The sequence below is a fragment of the Chinchilla lanigera genome, unplaced genomic scaffold (assembly GCF_000276665.1).
Source record: "Chinchilla lanigera isolate Chin_1 unplaced genomic scaffold, ChiLan1.0 scaffold00060, whole genome shotgun sequence".
NCBI classification, from domain to species: domain Eukaryota; kingdom Metazoa; phylum Chordata; class Mammalia; order Rodentia; family Chinchillidae; genus Chinchilla; species Chinchilla lanigera.
The window spans coordinates 11,741,464-11,763,219 of record NW_004955461.1 but is presented as its reverse complement, the minus strand read 5'-3'; positions in this window follow the sequence as shown (position 1 = coordinate 11,763,219).

The following is a 21,756-nucleotide window of genomic DNA, read 5'->3' as shown; positions in this document are numbered from 1 at the left end:
CTCAGACTTACCTCTTCCTATGAAATGATTTATAAGGCCAAGGAAATGCATTCGTCCACAGCCTGTCCTCCTTCCCATAAGAATGCTGTTGTTAGGAACTATTGTAAAAGTCCCCACTTCAATGGCCCTACCCTCCTTGACAAATCTCCTTTCAAGTGTAAATCATGCCACTAAGCAAGGAACAAAATAAAGTTTGGAGGCCACGCATAGACCTTGAGTTTTCTGGCTCCATTAAGTGGAAGAATACATGCTGTGTGAAGCTGTCTGTGGACAGAGTCAGCGACCAGTTCTGAAGAAGGAGCTAGCAACCTCCACCCTACCATTACAGAATGAGAAAATCTTGAGAGTAACATTTCAATATTTTCTCCTGAACTTCCAAGTCATTTAGATGTATTTTCCCAAATAGAAAGAAAAAATACTGAATTGTCAATACTCTTATTCTACTTCCAATGTTTAGATATGCATGTATATGGTGCATCAGCATCCTTTCACAGCTATAGCGCAGCCTGACAAATCTCCAAAATGGTAATAACATTTCATCTCTGTGTAGGGATGCTTTTTTTTTCTTTTTTCTTCCCTTTTTACCTTTCCTTTTACCTTTTTTCTTGAATTTCTAAATTCCTATTTTCTGAGTCTCTGTGTACAAATCAATAAAATAACCTGTCCAAATATTACCCAGTAGATAAAAGATTACCCAGAAAGTTAAATTTAAGACAGGTATATCAAAGAGCAATTTCATAAATATTTGATGCCAAATAGTAGGAATGCAGCTGACACAGACTAGAAGCAAACATAAAACAATGCTAAGACCACAGGCAGTAATTGTCAGTATTGAGAGAAAGTATTTCTACAATGCCTGGTGGTTTTTCACTTTAAGCCAAAAATGCATATCCTAAAACAACATAAGACATAAGGGAAATGAATCAAATTAATATACACAAAGTATTTCTGTGAAGGTTGTTTTGAAAATGTTTTCAAGGTTCCCTCTAAATAAATATGATTGATGGGAAAGCATTCACAATAATACTGAGCCTAAGAAAGTACCAAATCTCTAATTTTCGAAGTCAGGGTTCTATTAATGCAGAGATTATGCTAAAGGAATAGAAAATATAATAGCTTCAATTTACTTATCCCAACATTACATTTTATCATGTCTCCTCTTTTCTCTTTTAGTCAAATGAATTTCTCCAATAAAAGCATTCTGAGAAATCCACACAGGCATGAAGTTAGACATGAAAGGATTTTTCCATTTTCTCAAAATTGCTGCCTGACTCCTGCCGACAGTGGGAGAGAAGCAGTTAGAAACAAATGAGGCGAGTTGGAGAGTTTGTTCCATCAAGTAGCAGAGGAAAAGGTCAAGGAATGAATGGACTCAGTCACTGTCGATCGACCAAGTGCTAGACAATGTCCCTGGAAGGAGACCAGCTGATAATAGTACATCTAAACATTCTGGTCTCCTTGTCCTACAATAGAAATGACTCACTCCATTTCATGACTTTGAAATGTTTTATATTTAGATGCTGGTAAATCTTCACTAAATTTTATTCCTTATGTGTGTCTTCCTTTCTCCAATATATATTTCTAAAACTTCAGCATGATTCAATCTTTTTCTTGATTTCTAAACTTGTTCAGTTTTCCAGGTCATAGTTATAAACCTTTACACCTGGTTGGGCAGAGACCCTTATCATTAGAAACTGGACCCACCTTTCCATTCAGGTTTAAATCCTGTGAAGCTTTATGTAGCTCCATTGACTGGGGGAGCTCTTTACAGCCTGAGCGTGTTGGTAGACAAAGTCTTCTGCATAGAACAAACACTGCACCCTCTACTGCCACCTCAACAGCTCCTTACTCTGCACACCTGACTGCCCCTTATCCCTCCAGATGTCATCAACGCCTTTGATGAGGTTGCAGTGAATAGTTCTATGCAGCTCAAAAAAGTTCCATTTAAGCATTACGTAGTGTTCTCCATCATAGGAGCAATATATTTGATATTGATCCCATTGTTGCATTCCTATGGTCACATAGATTCCTGTCCTAAAGATCCACATCAAAAAGCAGAATCCTGTAAGTCAAAATTAAGTATAGAAAAGGTAAACAGTGTTCGTTTTATAGAACTGTATTATTTCATAACCCCCAGGATGTGTCATCCTCATGACATATTTCCAGGCATCCTGAGATGTGTATGGAGTTTCCTAAGAGTGAGATGAATAATCTGTTTAGAACAAATGGGTATGGTCTGAGAGGATGATGCTGAGGAACAATTATTTATGCCATCTATTTTGCATATTTAAATGTATAATGCATTTATGTGGATAAACATCCAAAAAGATGTGAGAAAGTTACAGGCAAAATAGTCTCATTACAACTATTTTCCCCATAATGTAGCTGCTGCTCTCTCACATGCCAACACCAACGTTTTATAACTTCCTTTTTCTTCTTGCAATATTTCTTCGTGAATACCACACAAACAGGAGTGCACATACTCATTGCTTTTCACTTGTGTGCTGAAGGTTTCTTTCTGTCCGGCTTCTTTCCTACAATGATATATCTGGTGATACTTTCCATAAGGAATGTTTTGTCATTGTCTTCATGTTGAGCTGTGTAGAGAAGCATTCAGGTGAATGTCATCACATGGTGATGCCAGCAATGCTGCTATGACCATGGTTGTACATGTCCATGTATGCAGACGTGTATCTGTAGGTAAGGCCAAGGTAATGCAGTAATCTTGATTGATACTGCAACCTTGACGCTCATGGCATTCAATCATTTTGTACTCTTACCACATACATGGAAGGGTTCTAATTTGGAACAGTGCTACCTCAAAACAGCATTGTCAGAGTGTTGGATTTTTGAAACATGTATAGTAGAGAAAGTTCTCGGTGTATTTTCATTTTACTTTTCTTTCTTTTAGGTGAAGATGAACATAGTTTCATGTGTTTACTAGCAGTTTGTAATGATAATGTGTATGTTTCTCTGTCCTCTGTTGTTTATTTTTTCTCATTATTTTCTAACTCTTAGAAGTCAAGATGGTTACTCCCTTCAACCAGAGGTTGAAATACATTTTATTGTTTTTTTCTTTTTCAATTTTCCTGTTGATTATGGTGATTTTTTTCCTATCGCATTTAATATTGCTCATATCAATGGAATTAAGCTTATCAAGTTAATTACATATTTTGAATTAGCCCAAAATATTTTCCTTGCCCTGTGTTTAGAAGGGAATTCACTACATTTTATTGAATAAACATTTAACAATCAATTAAATTTTGATCTATTTAAACTTGTACTAACTAGTGTATGACCTCAGGTTTATCATTATAGTTGCTCAACTAGTTGAACCAAAATGTTAAAAATTCTATTCTTTCCATTCTGTTTATTATGTATTAAAACTCCACATTTATTTTAAAATATTTCCTAATAATACATATTATTATCTTGTCAGCCTGCTTTTGCATTGTAGTTTTCAATGACATTTTCCCACTATTATTTCTTATATTTGTTAAGTCTAAACACTCTCCCTTTATTTTTTTCTCAAATTCTTATTTTACATACATGCATTTTAGAAGATACATGTCTGTTATTTCTTTTTTTATGTCTGTTATTTCTTACTTTATGAATTAAGTTATAGAATATGTTGATTTAATACTCTAGGAAGCAAAAACCAGTATGAAGTGGAATGTGCTGAAGATATTCAGCACACTGGGGTTTGTGACAAGGAAAGCCAGAAGACACACACAGACACACATGAGTGGGGATAGCCTTCAGCGCCCAATAGGTGAAAGGCAAATTGCACACAGGAGCCTCAGTCTACAGTGCAGTGGGCAGGTTGCACCTGCCCAATGGAGCCCAGAGCACAAGTGACAGATAAAATGGAAAGCTGGTGGTCCCATTGTGAAGATAATCAAGCAGCCCTGAAGATGATTATGGCTTCTAGAGTCTGAAGGTTTTCTCTAAAACCATGTAGGGAAGCCATCAGAGCAGAAACTCTAACCCAAGTGATGGCAGCAGCCAGACTGACGTTTTAATGAACTCCATGTGAGAAGCTCCAAATAAGACAAACTGGATAAACTACACTCAAATTTCATACACACATGAATAATACTGGTTTCTTGTTTTAAGCTACTATATTTGGGATGATTAATTACACAGCAGTAGATGAATAATGCTCTGCTACCTCCCGCCACTGCCTGTGGCTGCTGTGGAACAGCAGCACAATTGGTTCAGTGACTGCAAAAGAACCTGAAGTTGCTGTGGTAGAACTAGTTAGTTCCTGTGCACAACTCCTGGTCAACATGGTATTTCTGCTAGAAAGGTGGCTGCTGCACATTCATGATAGTCATAGAGAGCTCGGGAATCTTCCAAGCTCCAGGTGCTTCACCTCACAATATAAGAACATAGTGTGTCTATGCATATCTGCCAGGCTTCTTTTGTTCTGTCGGTATTTGTTTCCAATTTTCCTGATAGTTGACTTAAACATTTTTTTTTCATGTACCGGGAATCGAACTCACAACCTTGAGCTTGCCAGGCAGGTACTGTACCGCTGAGCTAAATCCCCAGCCCCAACATTTTTTATTCCTGTTGAAAACTGTTGAATTTTTGGGTCTACATAGGGTAATTTTTCTATACTAAATTATTGCTCTTGTGATTTGTACATGTAAAGACTTTGGATTTCCTCACATTAATTTTATACCCTGCTCTTTTACTGACATATTATTTTTGAATGCCTTCCCACTGTTTTCTCTTGTGTTTTTAAGCAATATAATTAGTACTTCTTTAAACTATGATATGCCTACTGACTCTTTATGTATCCTTCATATATTTTTCTTTTATGTTCCATTTGACAATAATAAACAATTATGTACACAAGACTTCATCTCACTCTCCCAGGGTCTCCATATCAAGTTGTTGGTTTTATACCAGAGAAAACAATTCTTGTGATCAGTTTTCCATGACCATATATTATATGCTTCAAGAAACAAAGCCTGTCTCCTTTCCCTAAGATTTAGGGAAGATTCATAAACAGTCATGTAGCAGTATCACAATATTATCCAGATGCCCAAAGACACATTCATATTTCTCTAGTACACCTAAACATTTACTTTGTTTGTTTGCAATCTGACTACATCAAACACTTTTTTTTTTGAGCAGAAAAATTAGAAATTTATTCTCATCAATTGCACTATTGGTTTTATGTTTCTTTTCTCTTTTGTTCATCATTAATTTCTCCAGAGACAACTTTGACTTCATTGTTTTGTAAGTGATGAAAGTTACAATTAAGAACTTAAGGTGTCCCATTATAACAACACCTAGATATTCTGCAAAAAGCTTTAACCTCAGAGTGAATTTTATTTCATAGGACTGTAGATGGGCTCCAGGACTTTTCTCCTAAGTTTTAAAGGATTAGTGAGCCAAGACCTGACGTCACTATCCTTAGCATGTGTGGACTATCTCACAGATTCCTGAGGAGTTATCATTCAGATGATTTTGTATTGATGAGTATGTGAAAAAAAAAAGTGAGTTTCACCTCTTCTGTGTCCTCAAGGTAGTTGTCTAAGGCTAAATATTAGCCCTCCCACTAAAACTGAAGCTATCTTATCTTGAAAAAGTAAAGGCAATACATTCTTTATCACCCTGAAGATTAAAAAGTAATAGATAGGACAGTCTTGGAAGACTCAGAGTTCTATACAAATGCAAGTCTCCAAGTAAAAGGACAAGTATTGCATGTTCTTCTTGGACTTGGTGGTGTTGACTGATTGGATTGGGAGCCACTGAAGGATTTGATGGAGCATGGTTCTGGCTGTCTGGGTGGGTCATAGATGGATGACTTTGGGTACTATATCAGGTCCCTGGTCACTTCCCATCTAGCACTGTTTTTCTGCTCTGCTTACCAGATGCCATGAACGAAGGGTCTTTGATTTCTCACTCTCTTCCACAATGTTTCAGTCTTTGAGACAGCTTCCCATAGACTGAATCCCAGAAGACTGTGAGCCAATTAAACCTCTCTTGTTTTAAGTTATGGGTGTCCAATTTTGACTCCAAATGAAAGGAAAGCTAAGTAATGCATTCTTTTTTTACATTTCCCTATAATACCTATCACTGAACACTCTGTCATATTCTGTTCCAATCTTCACTCCATGTTTTCAATATATTTCCCTTCTGTAACACACACATGAACTCATCATTCCTCTATGTATACATTTTTATAAATAGGTCTCATAGGCAGTGTATGCTTTATCTACAGGACAGCGTGCAGGTGTCCTGATGCCCAGCTTCCTCTGGAGCCACATCCTCACTCATTTAATATGTTTTGCTAACCTCTCTTGTGCTTTTGCAAGTCCTATTACCTCTCCTTGGATTCACATTTTCTTTACTGAAGATACTAGTGGTATTTACTACTAATTAGTACCCCTTTATTCCCTGAGCCCAATGTAAAAAACAATTCTTAGGCATTTATTTCTATATGTGTCACAGGAAGATGTTTGGGAGAATTTCCTGTGGGTAGTATTGAGTGATGCCACCTGTTTGATCAGGTTCTAATATTGCCTTTATGTATGCAATATCCAGGAAGAAGACAGTCTCCCAGGGCAAGTCATGGGCTAGAAGGTGCCGACTTCTGAACTACTACATAGACTGTGGTCCCACCTGCTCCAAATAACCTGTGGAAGAGGTGAAGTGTAATGTGTATGAGTAAATCTTTATTGTGCTAAACCTTTGAGAATAAGGTCTTTCTTGAAGGAGCTAAAATGTTTTACCTAATAAAACTTCCACATATGCCTTTCAGCAGATGTATTGAAGTGAAAGTTTCTGTAACACCTCCCCAAAGTGCTTTTCTGACCCTTCTAGAGACACAATCTCCTTTCTGTAGCATCTTTACATTGCCACAGACACTTCTCTTTGTTACAACAAAACTCTTAACATTTATCTTTACAAATGTTCTGTGATTCCCCTAAGGTCATGAATTTTATCTTTGTGCTTTTATGCCCTCAGTGACATTAAGTAGAAGCCAAAAGACTTTTAATTAATACTGAGCAGATAAGTGAAGTAAATGGGTATTTATTAAACTTGATACACATGAATTTTAGGTGAATAACATACCTGAAATATCTGTACAACAATATATTTTAAATCTATCCCTACAGTGGCAGGGCACATTTTTACTCATTACATTAAGAACCAGACTTGCAGACTCTACATGGGTAATTTAAATTTTAAATCCCATTTCATCTTTACATTACTTTGGTAGTATTTTAGTCAAAGGTAAAATTACCTAGCCATGTAAGAGGTTTATAACTCAAAGTTATCTAATAAATTGAAAAAACTGCAGGATTAGATTACTTTTGATCACTTTTATAAAAGATAAACTACTCTATGAATAGCTATTTGGAAACCTCAGTGTTCTCCTGCATTGGTCTTTTGTTTCTGCTAGTAAGTTGTAATTTCAAAAATGTTTCTGTTTTATGACAGTAATGGGGTTTATTAACTGTTCTCAGCCTTTCAAAATACACAAAAGAGGAAACTATTTTGATATATGTTTCAACTGTTCATGAAAAACACACAGAACCAGATGGACTCAGAGCATTATGAATCACTTACATTTGTATAATTATAACTAAGTACAAAAAGGGAGGATTAACTACTCTGTTAAGTCTTTTCTAAATATCTAACTAAGATGTAGAGAGAATTACACTAAAAGAGAAAGAGTACAGATGAGGAAAGTTTGAACTAGACGCCAATTTTAAAGGAAATACAAGTACGTTATTTAAATGTAACTTGGTAAAGTAAAGGCCCTATAAGACACCATCACAGATAACATCATCCATTTTCTAGTGCTATAATTAAACACATGCGATTAGGTACTAAGTTTAAAACAAAGAATTTTGTTTAGCTGATCGTTTTGGAGGTTCAAGGGCATGGTGAATTCTTCATGGTCAATGATGTAACACTATGAAGTGATTTATGGAGGAAGGAAATAGCACATAAGACAGAACTACAGACAGCAAGGAGAATTCAATCTTCCTCTTTTGTAAAAATTTCCTCTTATAAAATGCTTAAAGTCCCACAAAAAGAGTGACCCATCTTATTACATCTACGGGCAGAAACTAGAAGTGAACTATGTACTTCCTAGTAGGCCCCACCTCTTGAGGGGCCTAACTTTTTATACAATATCATACTGAGGTCCAAGCTTTCAATACATAAGCCAGTTACCCATATCTAGCTGTAGTTTTACTAGGGTAAAAAAAAATTGAAAATTTTCTCTCTAGGATCTAGAACAAAATAATAATACATACTCTTGCCACTTTCATTCAATGCTGTACTAGAGATCCTAGTCAGATCAGTCTGAGAATAGAAAGAAATAAAAGTTTTCCAAATTGGAAAGCAAGGGGCTGGGGATGTAGCTCAGTGGCACAAGTGCCTGCATGGCAAGTGCAAGGTCCTGAGTTCAATTCCTGGTACCCAATGGAAAAAAAAAATAAACAAATTAGAAAGGAAGAAGTCAAATTATTCCTCTTTAAAGATGACATAAATTTATATACAGAAAATGCTAAGGATGCCACTACAGAATTGTTAAAACTAGTAAATTCAGCAAAGTTCCAGAATAAAAAGTCAACATGCTAACACAGTATATTTCTATGTGCTAACAACAAAATACCTTGAAAAAATCCAAGAAAACAATCTTGTTCACAATAACTACAAAAAATATACCTAGGAATGAAATTGATCAATGAGATTAAAATCTCTACACTTAAAACTATAGAACATCAAAAAAATAATTAAAGCAGACAGAAACAAAAAGATATTATTTGCTATGGATTGACACAATTGATATTTTTAAAATGTCAATCACAGGAAAGGGTCAAATCAGGGTTAGTAAGGGGTGTGTCTAATAAGACTTCTCTAGCTGCATATATGTGGAGAATTATCTGTTTTCAATCATGTCTGTCAGCCTCAATTTCCTCCTTTTCTGGCAGAAAGGTAGCTTGGTTTAAGGAGAAGCATGTCTTTATTCGAATGACTGGTCCTTTTAGAAGTAGAGCCTGGTATTTAAAAAGTCAGCTGTCTAATAGCCAGAGGCTTCCTTTGGAGGCAAGAAGCCCTGCCACATTGTGAGGTGTATATACAGTGAGAACTTGCCTGGTGTATGTTGAGGGCCTTTAGACAGACCCTCTGGAGAGTATCTCTGACTGCGGATCAACAACTACACCCCCTTTCAGCCTAAAGAAACCAGAGCAGTCATCGCCCATTACTCCCTCAAGGCAGTTTAGGTTACTTCTTCAGAGGGGGGAATGTTGTAGACAGCCGAGTTAGATAAAAATATTATAGGCAGTCAGACAGGGCCAGGCCCTCGAAGGTGCCATATAAAAGACAAGATACCTTGTGAACAGAAACATTTGCTGTGAGCCAGACCTCAAGACAAAGGACTAAACAAATGTACCCACATACCTCCCTAGGTGTAAACATCAGGGATTGATATTCTAAATAGGTAGCAACCACCTTCAAAAAGCCAGAAAGAGTCACTAGCCCAACCCCCTACAAGAAAAGCCCCTGTTCTGTATTCATACCCACTTGCTATGCAACTGGCTTTGCCATCTGATCCCAGTTTACTCAATTTTACCTGAACAGTTATACTTGTAATCTTATTGGCTGACCATAGTTTGGTCCCACCTCATGCCTACCTTGTAATTTCCCACTTTTCCCCTATGTTGGACCGGCCTGACCTCGTGGTTTTGTCCTATAAAGTCCCCCAAAAAGGCAGGGTCCTTGGCAACCCACTCATGCCCCATTCTGTCCCTCTCTTGGACAGAAGCTTTCTTTCCCTCAAAAAATATATTCTGCTCTGAAAAAATAAAGTCAGTCATAACCAAAGTAATCTGTAGACTCAGAGCAATTCCTACCATAAAAAATAGAAAAAGTATCCCGACATTCATACGGAACCATAAAATACCCCAGACAGTCAAGGTAAATTTGAGCCCAAGTAAAAAAGCTGGAGGTATACAATACTTGAACTCAATATGTACTATAAAACTATAGGGGGGGAAAAACAGAACGTTACTGGCTGAAAAAAGGTAACACAGATGAATGGAACAGAATAGAGATAACAGATATTAATTCATACATTTATAGCCTACTGATTTTCAGCAAAGTTGCCAATAGTACAAAGTGGGGATAATTTGGTATGTTCAATAAGTAGTATTAAAAATTGTTATCCATATGCAAAAAATTAAAATTAAACCTGTATCATACTATACACAAAAAAGAAATCAGTGTTCAAAGATGTACATGTAAGAGCTGAACTGTAACATTATTAGATTAAAACGTGAAGAAAATGTTGTGATATTTTTGTAATCAATACCTTTATTAACCCATAACATATTCACTTATGATAAAAATAGATAATTATTATTAAATTAAAGTAAAATGGTTAATCATATCAAAGAAAACAATAAAGTTAAAAGACAACTTACATAACTGGAAATATTTCCAACTATAAATGAAAAACATATAAGGAACAGAAACAACTTAATAATGGGGAAAATATCAAAGAAAAGGACATTAAAACAGACAAAAGACCTCAATACATATTTCTGAATAATAGACATATATACACATGTCCAAAAGGGATTTGAAAGGAGGCTAACATCACTAATCATTGAGTAAATGTAAATTGAAACCAAAATAAGATACTACCTCTCACTTCTTAGAATAACTATTGTCAAAAAGATTAAAAATAACAAATGTTAGTGATGGAAAGAGAACGCATGAATACTCTTAATGTGAATTAAATGAGTACAGTCATTATAGAAAGCAGTATAGAGATGCCTAAAATGCTTAAAATGTTATATATATATATATATACACATTTGTATAAAACATATCAGACCCTCAAAGAAAGTCCACTGTTAGTAGAGCAGTATTAAAAGTAGCCAAGATATTGTACAATGTTCTTAATGATTTGTTGCAACAACTACTTTGAAGATGATAAAAATATACCATATAACAACCATTGTTAATTTCCTATCATCTTGTTTTGAAATCTTGTACTGTTTCTAAAGTTTTTTGAAATCTTTTTATTTCTTTAAAATTAAAAAAAAAGAGGCTGTGTTGTATTTTAATATAAGGCCCTGAGTTCAGTCTCTACTACTGCATAAATAAATAAATAAATAATCAAATGCTTCTCACAAAAAGTAGCCAAGATATATGAACAAACTTAGTGTCTATCATTGAATGAATCCATGAAGAAAACATGCTAGATAAATACTCAGCGACAAAAAGAGAGGTAATCCTGTTATATTCTAAAACATGGATGAACTGGAAGATAGCATGTAGAGTACAGTATGCTAGACACTGAAAAGTTAAAGTCACATGATCTCACTTATATGTAGAATGTAAAATGATTGATCACTTATTAATAAAGAACTGAATGGTGGTTACCAAATGCTGGCATATTGGGGGAGTTATTGGAAAAGGATACAAAATTTCCTTAAAAGAAATAAGGTCAAGAGCTTTGTTGTATACATCATGATGACTATGATTAATAGAAATATATTTTATTCTTGCATTGCAAAAAGAACAGGTATTCACTGTTCTCAGCACAATAATAATAGCTACATGAGCCAACACAAATATTACCTAGATTTATTATTTAACAAAATAACTTCAAAATATCATATTGTATAAAATAAATACATACAATTTTATCTCTCAACCTAAAAATAAAATAAAATAAAATAATAGCAAAAAATTGGTTGGTTATAAAATGTTTTATATATTTAGGTGTTTTCCTGTAAATTTCTTACCATGAAAATCAGAGCAACCTTTCTTTTGAGACCTGTGGAAAAACAGGTGGGAGGGAGAATAAGTAATCTACCAACTTTAAGACTTCAGTGGGGTTCATAGTACTTATGGTGTTTTGCAGAGTAAAACTTCAGTCATTTTTAAAGGGGAAAGTGATATACTTGTTTATACCTGCATCAAAATTAGGATGTGAGAGAATTTGTTTTTCTGCTGTACAGAAACAAAAGGGAAGTGTTCTTTTATATTACATGTAACTCATGTGAGTGTCTTAAGCTTGTGTTTGACTTTTTAACATGTAATTGATTTTTATAGGTAACAAAAGTGTCATACGACTATGGTCAAAGGTGCCTTTCAATTTTATCTCACTATCTGATGAAATATAATCATGCATTGCTATACAGGAGAGGCAAAAAAATGATCTTCCTAAAATACTTCTATTTGATAAGTATTTATGACATAATAAGCCTTTCAAGTAGGCTTATATGCATATATGCATACATATGCTTATATACATATGTAAATATTGTCATGTCTTTGTTATAGCTACCCAAATAATAAGAATTACATATATTCTTCGAAAACAATACTGTGATATGCTTCATGAAATTTTTCTAATGTCTCGTGGCTCCATATTACTGTAGGGAATGTTCTGAAAAGTGAGAGCCTTCTTGAAAATATCTTCCTATGTCAGTGATTTTACATTGAAGAAAATAAAAATTCCAAAGTACAAAAGACCTTGCTCTCTGTATTGAACCCTACAAACTTAAAACTATTCTTCATGGAGAAGTCACATGGTCAGTCTTGTCCTTGGCCTATAATCATTACATCATTTTTTCCTTTGAGAGCAGAATGAAAGATTTGGTGTACAGCCCTCAAGTCTCCATGATGGGCACAACGGTGAGCATAAGAAACTTAGTCACATATTACTGTGATTATGTAGAGGTAAATCTAAGCGGATGCTAATTTATGTGTATGCATGTAAAGCATACTGAAAGCTGTTAATCTGGACACAGGAGTGTGGATTTTTATTTAAAAATATCATGGCAATCCGTGTGTATGTGCATGTGTGTGAGTGTGTGTGTGTATTTTTAATACTGACATTCTTAAAAAAGCTTGTACTGTATTGACAGACAAAAAAATTACCTGAAAATATCTTAAAGGTGAACATCTGTGGTAAGGATTTACATGGTCTAGAAGAACTACTTTCTCTCCATACTGCATTTTTAAATAGCTTTCAGACTTTAACCCCTTTCAGGATCAATGTGGTAACCATTTGGTTAGTATAACAAATAGAATGAGAAAAATTTATTAAAAATAGTAGACTGAGAAGCTGCACAAATGGCCTCACCAATAGCTTTGCGAATATTTTCCCCTATGGATTCCCCTTATCCTGTAGTTGAGAACTTTAAAACTCATAAATAAACCATGGGGGGCTGGGGATTTAGCTCAGTGACAAAGTGCCTGCCTGGCAAGTGCAAGGTCGTGAGTTCGGTTCCCAGTACCAGAGAAAAACCAAAAAAAAAAAAAAAAAAAAAACATGGGCGACATAATGATATCAATATCCAGAATTAATTTTACTGTGTTTAACCAAGATGAAAAGAAGTTTGAAGTCATCACATGCAGAGATTAGGACCCTCTTAATAGAGGAATAAAGCTTCCTTGCCAAATACTTCACTCAAATTTCCATTTTTATTCACCTTGACTCAGTGACCATCAAACTCATCCCTCCCTTCACCAGGCTGGATCTCTCTCAGGTCATTCTCCATTGTAGTGTGGGAGTAACCTTATGCAAAAGCAAACCTGCTTATTGTCCTTTCCAGCAGTAATTCTCTATTACCCTGAAGGAGAAAACGCAGTTCATTGCCTCAACATAAAAGCTCAAGGAACCAATTCAGAGCTTTCTATTTTAAAAATGGCTTTGAAAGCAAGAGTGCATCTAGAGGACACCAATACAGCTTGTAGAAGATCAGAAAGTCCTGACAGAATAAATATCATAAAGCACTCATGCCTCGTAAACAGGATAATGGAAGTTACAGTGAAAGGGACCAGTGCAGTGAGGAAGAATGCAGGAGGGGCAGATCACTGCACGATACAGAGGGGTAAGCTATCTCTGGCTTGTGTAGAACAAGTAAACTTCCTTTAACTCTCTCTCTCTCCCTTTAGAAAGAGACACTGACAGAAGTGTTTCCATTTGATTTTCATCTTACCTCAGACAGCAAGGGGCTGATACATTTGTTATTTACTGTAAGGTAAATTAATAGGAAGCCCATCTGTGACTCAGAAGACTTTAGGGTATGCAGAATGGAATTAATAAAAATGAATATTAAAATGTTCATCACATGCTAATAATGAAAAGATAGATCATTACCAATCATGGGAATATAAAAAGATTATTAATTTTATAGAAGCATAGATCTAGCTAAGGCTCAGAGCTGAGTGGAAGTGTGATATATTCATTTTCCATGTAGGCCATCTTGTGCAAGGAAAGTGAAGTTTGTTCTCAGTGAATGGGGTTATTTTTTCATGCAACATGGCAATACAAGTGGAATTTTCCAACGATTAACAATAATAATGCTATGGCTCTAGGGCATTATACTATTTGTGATGAAGGACATGAGTGTTTTATAACACACATCCCTCCCCTTGGATTTAATGATTCTGATTCAATGAATACCTCTTTGAAGTAAATCCAACAGGAAAATAGCTTAGTGAAAACACATAGAGGTAAAATACCAGAGGATTTGGTTTCTGCCCAGCATTCAGTAAATTACTCTCCAAACTCCTTCCCATGTCAAGATGTACTTTAGCTTGCTCGTTTTACTTTTGTTTCCTCCTCTAGTATTACAATAAGGCTTAAGACCATTGCTCAAGTCTTATGTGTCAAGAAGAATGAATTTTAGGTATTCATCATCCCCAATTAATTCAATAACATGAGCTTCTCTTTGAACATCACTCTGTTTCCTTCTTGTCTTTAGATACCAGGGGCTGGGGATTTAGCTCAGCGGCACGGCCCCTGCCTGGCAAGTGGAAGGTCGCTAGTTCGATCCCTGGCACCGCAAAAAAAAAAAAAAAAAAAAAAAGAGTAGATAACCGGCACATCTCCCAGAGCACAGTTGGCCCCTAAACTTTCCAGTGGAGTAGGAACAGAAGACAAATGTACCTGATGGAGTGTAAGGCTCTATCACATTTACCTTTCAGACAGGAAGTTCTTAAATTATCTCTGCCTTGTTCTCTGTACATACACATTTGTCCCAGACAAGTCTGGGGCTCTGAATATGGTTTCTATATCTCCCACTTCAAAGAACATATAGACTGTGGTTTTATGTGTGTGTGAAAATGGTAACCTCCTTAATAATGAAAAATGCTTTCAGAAACTACAGGTCTTATTTTTCTCACTGTCTTGAGAAAATCATGCTGTTCATGAGAAACATGACTACATGTAACTGACTCAATTACTGACTACATTTTAAACTCTGGATTTATTCATAGTAATAGTTGATAAAATTGTGTAATAGGTGATAGGAAATAATATAAACCAATGAATGACTAGATTTTTTTTTCCAGCTCTAGGAACAAAACAAGACTTTGGTACTTGATTCCTGTGGACTTCAAAGTCGATGAGTGGAAAATGTCTCCCAATCACATCTTTGGTGCCAAAGATCTGACTGGGTAAAAATGGAAGAGTCAATACAGAGTCCAAATTATTCCTCAACAGGATTGAAATCAGGGTTAATTTAGTTTCTAAATGTACCTAACACCCCAAATTTTATTAGTGTGAAGAAAATATAATAGGTGAATCATTTCAATCTCACATGCATAGATGTAACGATTAGGCATACTGCTGGTCACTGTACGTTTCTATGACATCATGCTCTTCAACCGTCAATAAGAACTTAAGACCTTTCCCTCTAAAAGAAGAAACTCTACCCATGTGATTGTCAACTTGAAACATCCCAGTATGAAAGAAAATTTTTCAAAACGGAAACTTCATGTTTTGTATTTCATTCTTTTAAATGAAGCTGCAAACAGTGATACTTTCACATAATACAGAGCCAAGCGAGGGGTAATGGAGCGAGTGCTCGATATGGAGTCATAAGATATAATTAGCAACCTGATGTCTTTGTTATTTCACTTCTTTTAGTTCCTATTTTCAAATCTATAAGAAAAAAGATTGTAATTCCTGGCTCAAAGAATTAAAGAACTGTACCATCACTGGATGATCAATTCCATATTGAATGTTAAATGAATATTTTATGAAATTCACTAAGTACCAGGCACTTGAATCCCTATTTCAATTTTCTTGATGCTCATAAGAGGAGAATGTGGAAGGTAATATCTGTCACGATGTCTGCAGTGCTGAATAGAGCAATTCTTTAATGTGAGGTTGTTGCAGAGTATTAGTAGCAGACTAGAGATGAGTTTCTCTATGCACAGAAATTCTTTTATCCAGAAGTATTAAAATAAAAGACTATTATTTTTATATTCTATAATCAGAACCCACATTGACTGTAAGGAAAAATTTTTTTTGAGGTGGTAGGTTAAGAGCAAAATGCAGAGACACAGGAGAAAAAAGTTGAGTGATGTGTTTAGGATTCTAAATGCAATCTATCTCCATTTATAATGCAATCTGGAAAGGAATAAACAAAATTGAACAAGGCATGAATAGCAATTCTTAGTCCTGGATTTACCTGGACTAAATATGGCAAATAGGCTATGGTCTACTCAAGGACTGACTCAACCCCCCCCCCGAAATTGTATCTACAATGTGTCACATCCTGAATTCTGCGTTGTTATGGTTTGTGTCTAGATGTCTCCCCGAAACCTTGTGTAGTCATGTGGTGGGCTTCTAGTGTTTTTGATCTATTCATAATACAGTGCTAGGATTATGGATGTGCCTACAATATAAGGGAGAGAAAGAGGCTTGCTCTCTGCTGCTCCTCCTTTTTGCTCTTGTTACTTTTGCTGTTTTCCACCCCCAAGAACTTTTGCCCTCTGCCATGTGTCACTCCACCTTGGAACCAAACTAGTATGGACTGAAACTTTCACAAATTATGAGCTAAACAAACCTTTATTCTTTAATTTTGTGTGTCAGGTATTTTGTCCCAGCAATGAGAGAAAAGTAACTAACACACACACACACATACACACACACACACACATATATTTTTTTTTCTTTTCTGGTACCAGGAATCGACATCTTTTATATAAAACGACTCCAGCAGGTTTTTTAACTCTAAAAATTTCACTATAGTAGATCTCATCCTTTGACTTTCATTTATTGCCTTGACACAAACAAATGCCCATGTGGTAATTTCACTAACATATTTTTGCTTCATATTGATGCTCAAATTATTAGAAAAACAAATTATTATTGGGGGAAATTTTGGCCAATAATGGTGGAAATCTGGCAGTGATACTATTTATGATTCCCCTAAACTGAATTACACAAATTGATCAGTAGTCTACTTGGCCTTTGATTGATTGATTGACTGACTGAGGAAATAATGGTGGAAAAGGTAGAATATAAAATATAACCTAAGAAAGTTTAAGTGCACAAACCATATTACTAATTGCAGGCATGTGTTTTACAGCTGGTGTCTAGAATTTACTCATCTTTCAAAACTAGCTTCATGCATATTTTGTCCCTGCTCCCTCCCATCCACTTGACAATTGCCGTTCTATTTTCTGCTTCTATAAACTTCATACTCATGAGGGGATTGATAAAATTTGAATGGAACCTACAGATTAGATGGGTCAATTAGTATAATAAATCATTATAAACCTTTAATATTAATGATTTTATTGTGGGTATGTATGAGAATATTCTTGTTTGCAAAAAAATACAATACACACTTTGGAGACATACAAATCAATTTTAGGAAAAATAATCACATTTATATGATACTTTTATTTTTTCTATAGTTATGATATTGGCAAAATAACAAAATAACATTAAAAATATGAAATTTCATTATTATTTGCTACAATTTGCAGTTTGGGTTTTATTGTTAATAAACAATCCTGTCTTTTAATTGTATATTTTCAAAGTATATATATTGAAGTTTACTTTTTTATTTAATCCATTTAATTTAAATTGTGATGCAAATATATTCAAATTTTATTTTTTGATCTAAGTAATGATGTCAAAATTGGATCCTGATAAAAATAGAATGTCAAAAGTGTTGTAAAAACAGAAAAAATAATGCCTAAATTAGAATATAATTTTATCCAAGAAATCATTTCCCAGACATATCACATGAAAATTTCCCTAGATATTATCTCATTTTATCTTCTAATATAATTATAGTTTTGAGTTTTACATTTAAATCTTTTATCTATTTTGAATAAATTTTTACATATGATAGATATAGAAGGCCAGTTTCATGCTTCTATGAGTGAATACTTAAGTCAAACTCATTTTGTGGAACTCTCATTTCCCTGTGTTCCTATATGTTCTTGTCCTTTTATTAAAAAGGACTTCCTTGGGGCTGGGGATTTAGCTCAGCGGCAAAAGCACCTGTCTGGCAAGGGCAAGGTCGTGAGTTCGGTTCCCGGTACTGGAGAAAAAAACCAAAAAAAAAAAAAAGGACTTCCTTGAAATTTTTTAGCATTTTTAATGGTGTGTCTATCTTTCCCCATTGGTCTGTTGTTATGATTGTGCCCACCTGCCTCAATTATGGAATCTTTATAATGTACTTTGAAATCAAGCAATTTGATGTCTTCAGCTTGTTCTCTTTTCTCAGCTTTACTTCAAGGAGGTGTTTGCTAATATCATAATAATTTTAGTGTCAATTTTTCTGTTTCTGTAGAAAATCAAATTGTAATTTTGATAGTAATTGCTTTGAATTTGTTGATTTTTTTTTTAGTAGTAGGGACATTTTAATGATTTGAATTGAAAGAATGTAACAAATCTCATTATAAGAACATGGGGTATCTTTTAATTTATTTGTGTCTATTGTTTTTTCTTCAGTGTTTTATAGTTTTTGGGGCATAGATCTTCCCCTACTGGGTTAAATTAATTTCTAAGTGCTTTTTTATGTTGCTGTATATGGGATTATTTCTTTTTTAGGTAATTTGTTAGTAGTGTATAGGAAATCTGCTTGGTTTTGTGTACTAACTTACTGCAAATTTACTGAATTTATTCTACTAGATTTTTGATGGAGCCTTTTTAAAACATATGTGTGTATTATTTTAAAAATCCAGAACCTATTTTGTTTTCTAATATTGACGCATTTTATTTCTTTATCTAGGTTAATTGCTCAGGCTAAGACTTTCACTACTACGTTCAGCACAAGTGGAGAATGAGCATTCCTGTTATTCCTGGTTTTAAAGGAAAACCAAGTTTTTACCAACTTTTCACCGTGATATTGGCTGTGGGATTATCATGTATTGTTTTTATATATTGAAGTCTATTCTTTCTATATGTAGTATAGAAAATATTTTTAAAATCATTGTGTATCCTTTCTGCTGATTTACTAATATGGAAATACTTTTGCATTTCTTTAATTAAAGGGAATTATCTTCTTTGTGTGCTACTTAACTTAGTTTGCTAGTATTTGGTTGAGGATTTGTGTACCAGTGTTTACTGGGAATATGGTAATACAGTTTCCCTTACCTATAATGTCCTTTTCTGGTTTTGTGTAAATGTTAATGCTGTCATTATCAAATGAATATTAAAATACTTTTTCTATACAAAGGCAATAAGTAGGCTTTGCCATAGCACTGAATTTAAAACTTCTGAATAGCAAAAGAAACAATGGCATGAAAAGGCAACCAAAATATTGGTGAAAATACTTGCAAACCATATATCTGATAGGGCTTAAGCTCTAATATGTATAATGTACTCAAACAATTTACAAGCAAGAAAATAGGTAATTCAGTTAGAAATTTGGCAAAGATATTTTACTTCAAAAAAAAAAGGAAAGACAGATGCATGGAAATCAGTATGGACATTTCTAAAAATAAAAAATGAAAACCTAAAACTAGAGGTTCTGTTTGTTCCACCTACTCTCCTTCCAGGTATCTTCCCAAAAGAGTTAAAAGCAATTGCCAAGTGACCCTTTCCTTGATCCAGAGGGTCCAGGCAGGCCACTGAGCTCATCAGTGACTCTTCCTTACATCCAGAGGGCAACTTCAGGCTGGTGAGTTTGAGAGTGACTCCTACTTTCATTGAGAGGGCTGGTGGGGGGCTGGTGGGATTGCCAATGACACAATAGGGTCCTAGATAGGGTGCAAACAATGAGAAGGTGGGATTAGCAGTCTGGAATAGTCTAAAGCATTACTAACAATGTGAACCAACAGTTGGTAAGTTAGGTAAACCAGTGTAGAGCTTGGGCACAAAGATGCACAGAATACAAATGGGTGAGTATTACTACCCCCTCTTTTTTTTTTCTTTGCCTGTTGTATCTTGTCCTGTTTTGCTTTTTTTTTCTGTTTGTTTGTTCTTTTTTTCTCTGTGTGGTTAATTTTGTTCTCCATATTTTCCCCTTCTTTTTTCTTTCTTTCATGACTTAAATATCTGATTTTCCTTTTGGTTTACTCTTACTCATCCTCTTCTTGCATTGTGTCAACTATCTCACTTGATTTTATCAGTAAACATTGTCTCTTTTCCTTAAGGTTCATGTCAATACTCCTAAGCTTTCTATTCCTTCCCTTCCCTCTTGTATCCCACAATTACTCAGATCTTGGGTGATTAGCCTCTACACTACAGCCTTGCTCTTACTGGGTTTAATCTCACTGATCACTCCATTCTACCTCCATCCCTCTTAATCTCCACACAATAAGGTAAATTCACTCTAGTATATGGAACATCATTGTATATAAGTTTCTGGTACAAGTTGGAGTATATTGTATAACTGAGGAACTTGCTAGTATGGTTGGAGATATCAGGTTAATAGTTAACACAGTTTGTCAGTAGCCAAACTCTGCTTGAGCCTAATGTTAGTTTTGACTGTATAACTTTAACCAGGATGTCATACTTGTTATAATCAGTTTTATTTCCCTGTATGATAACACCAAAATATTAAGTTGTCATAAACACTACCATAGCCCAGTACCAAAGGAATGGGCCCTAAGTCAAATAGATATCAACTTCACACTCTTAATATATTGGGAAGGTAGGTCCTTGGGATAAATATAAAGGCTTGGAGCTACCCACATCTAGAAGACATCCTGAGGAACAGACATTTCCTAGGGAAAACTTGATACCAGGGATAAAGTTTATTTAATATAAGAAATCTAGAAGCATCAACAGAGAAAACAAAAGAAAATTAAAAAATGGCAAATAAAAAAATGTCAAGATGACAAGCAAAATGCAACCTCAAATGCCCAACCTGCAAAGGACAAGTCCAGTGCATAAAGAGATATAGGAAATCAGAAGGCAACCATTGGAACTTTCTGAAATGATTGTCCCAGAAATAAAAAATCAAATGGAAGAAGCTACAGAAAAATAATCTCTAAGGTGCAAAAGAAATGATGGTCAAAATGAATGACAATAAAGCAAAATTAAAAAATTACAGGACCTCAGGAAAATGATGGAAATTATGAATGCCCAACACAAAAAAGAAATGGAATCAATAAAACATATCTAAACAGAAATCCAGGAGATTAAAAACTCCATACAAAAGACTGAGTGAAAGCAAAGATAAAATATCAGATTTAGAAAACAGGATTGTGACTAGCAACCAGGAAAAAAAGGTATCTTAAAAATAGCAAGAGACCATGAAAAAAATCAGTCCAACAGCTATGAGATGAAGCAAAGAAGAACAACATAAGAATGATTGGAATCAATGAGAAAGCTGGAGACAGCACAAAAGACACTAAAAAACTCTTCACAGAAAAAAATGGCAGAAAACTTTCCAAATATAATAATAAAGATCCCAGAAATTCAGGACGAGAACAAAGTATTAAAAAGCAGCTAGAGAAATGAAAAAAATCGTCTATAAAGGAAAGCCTATCAGAATCACA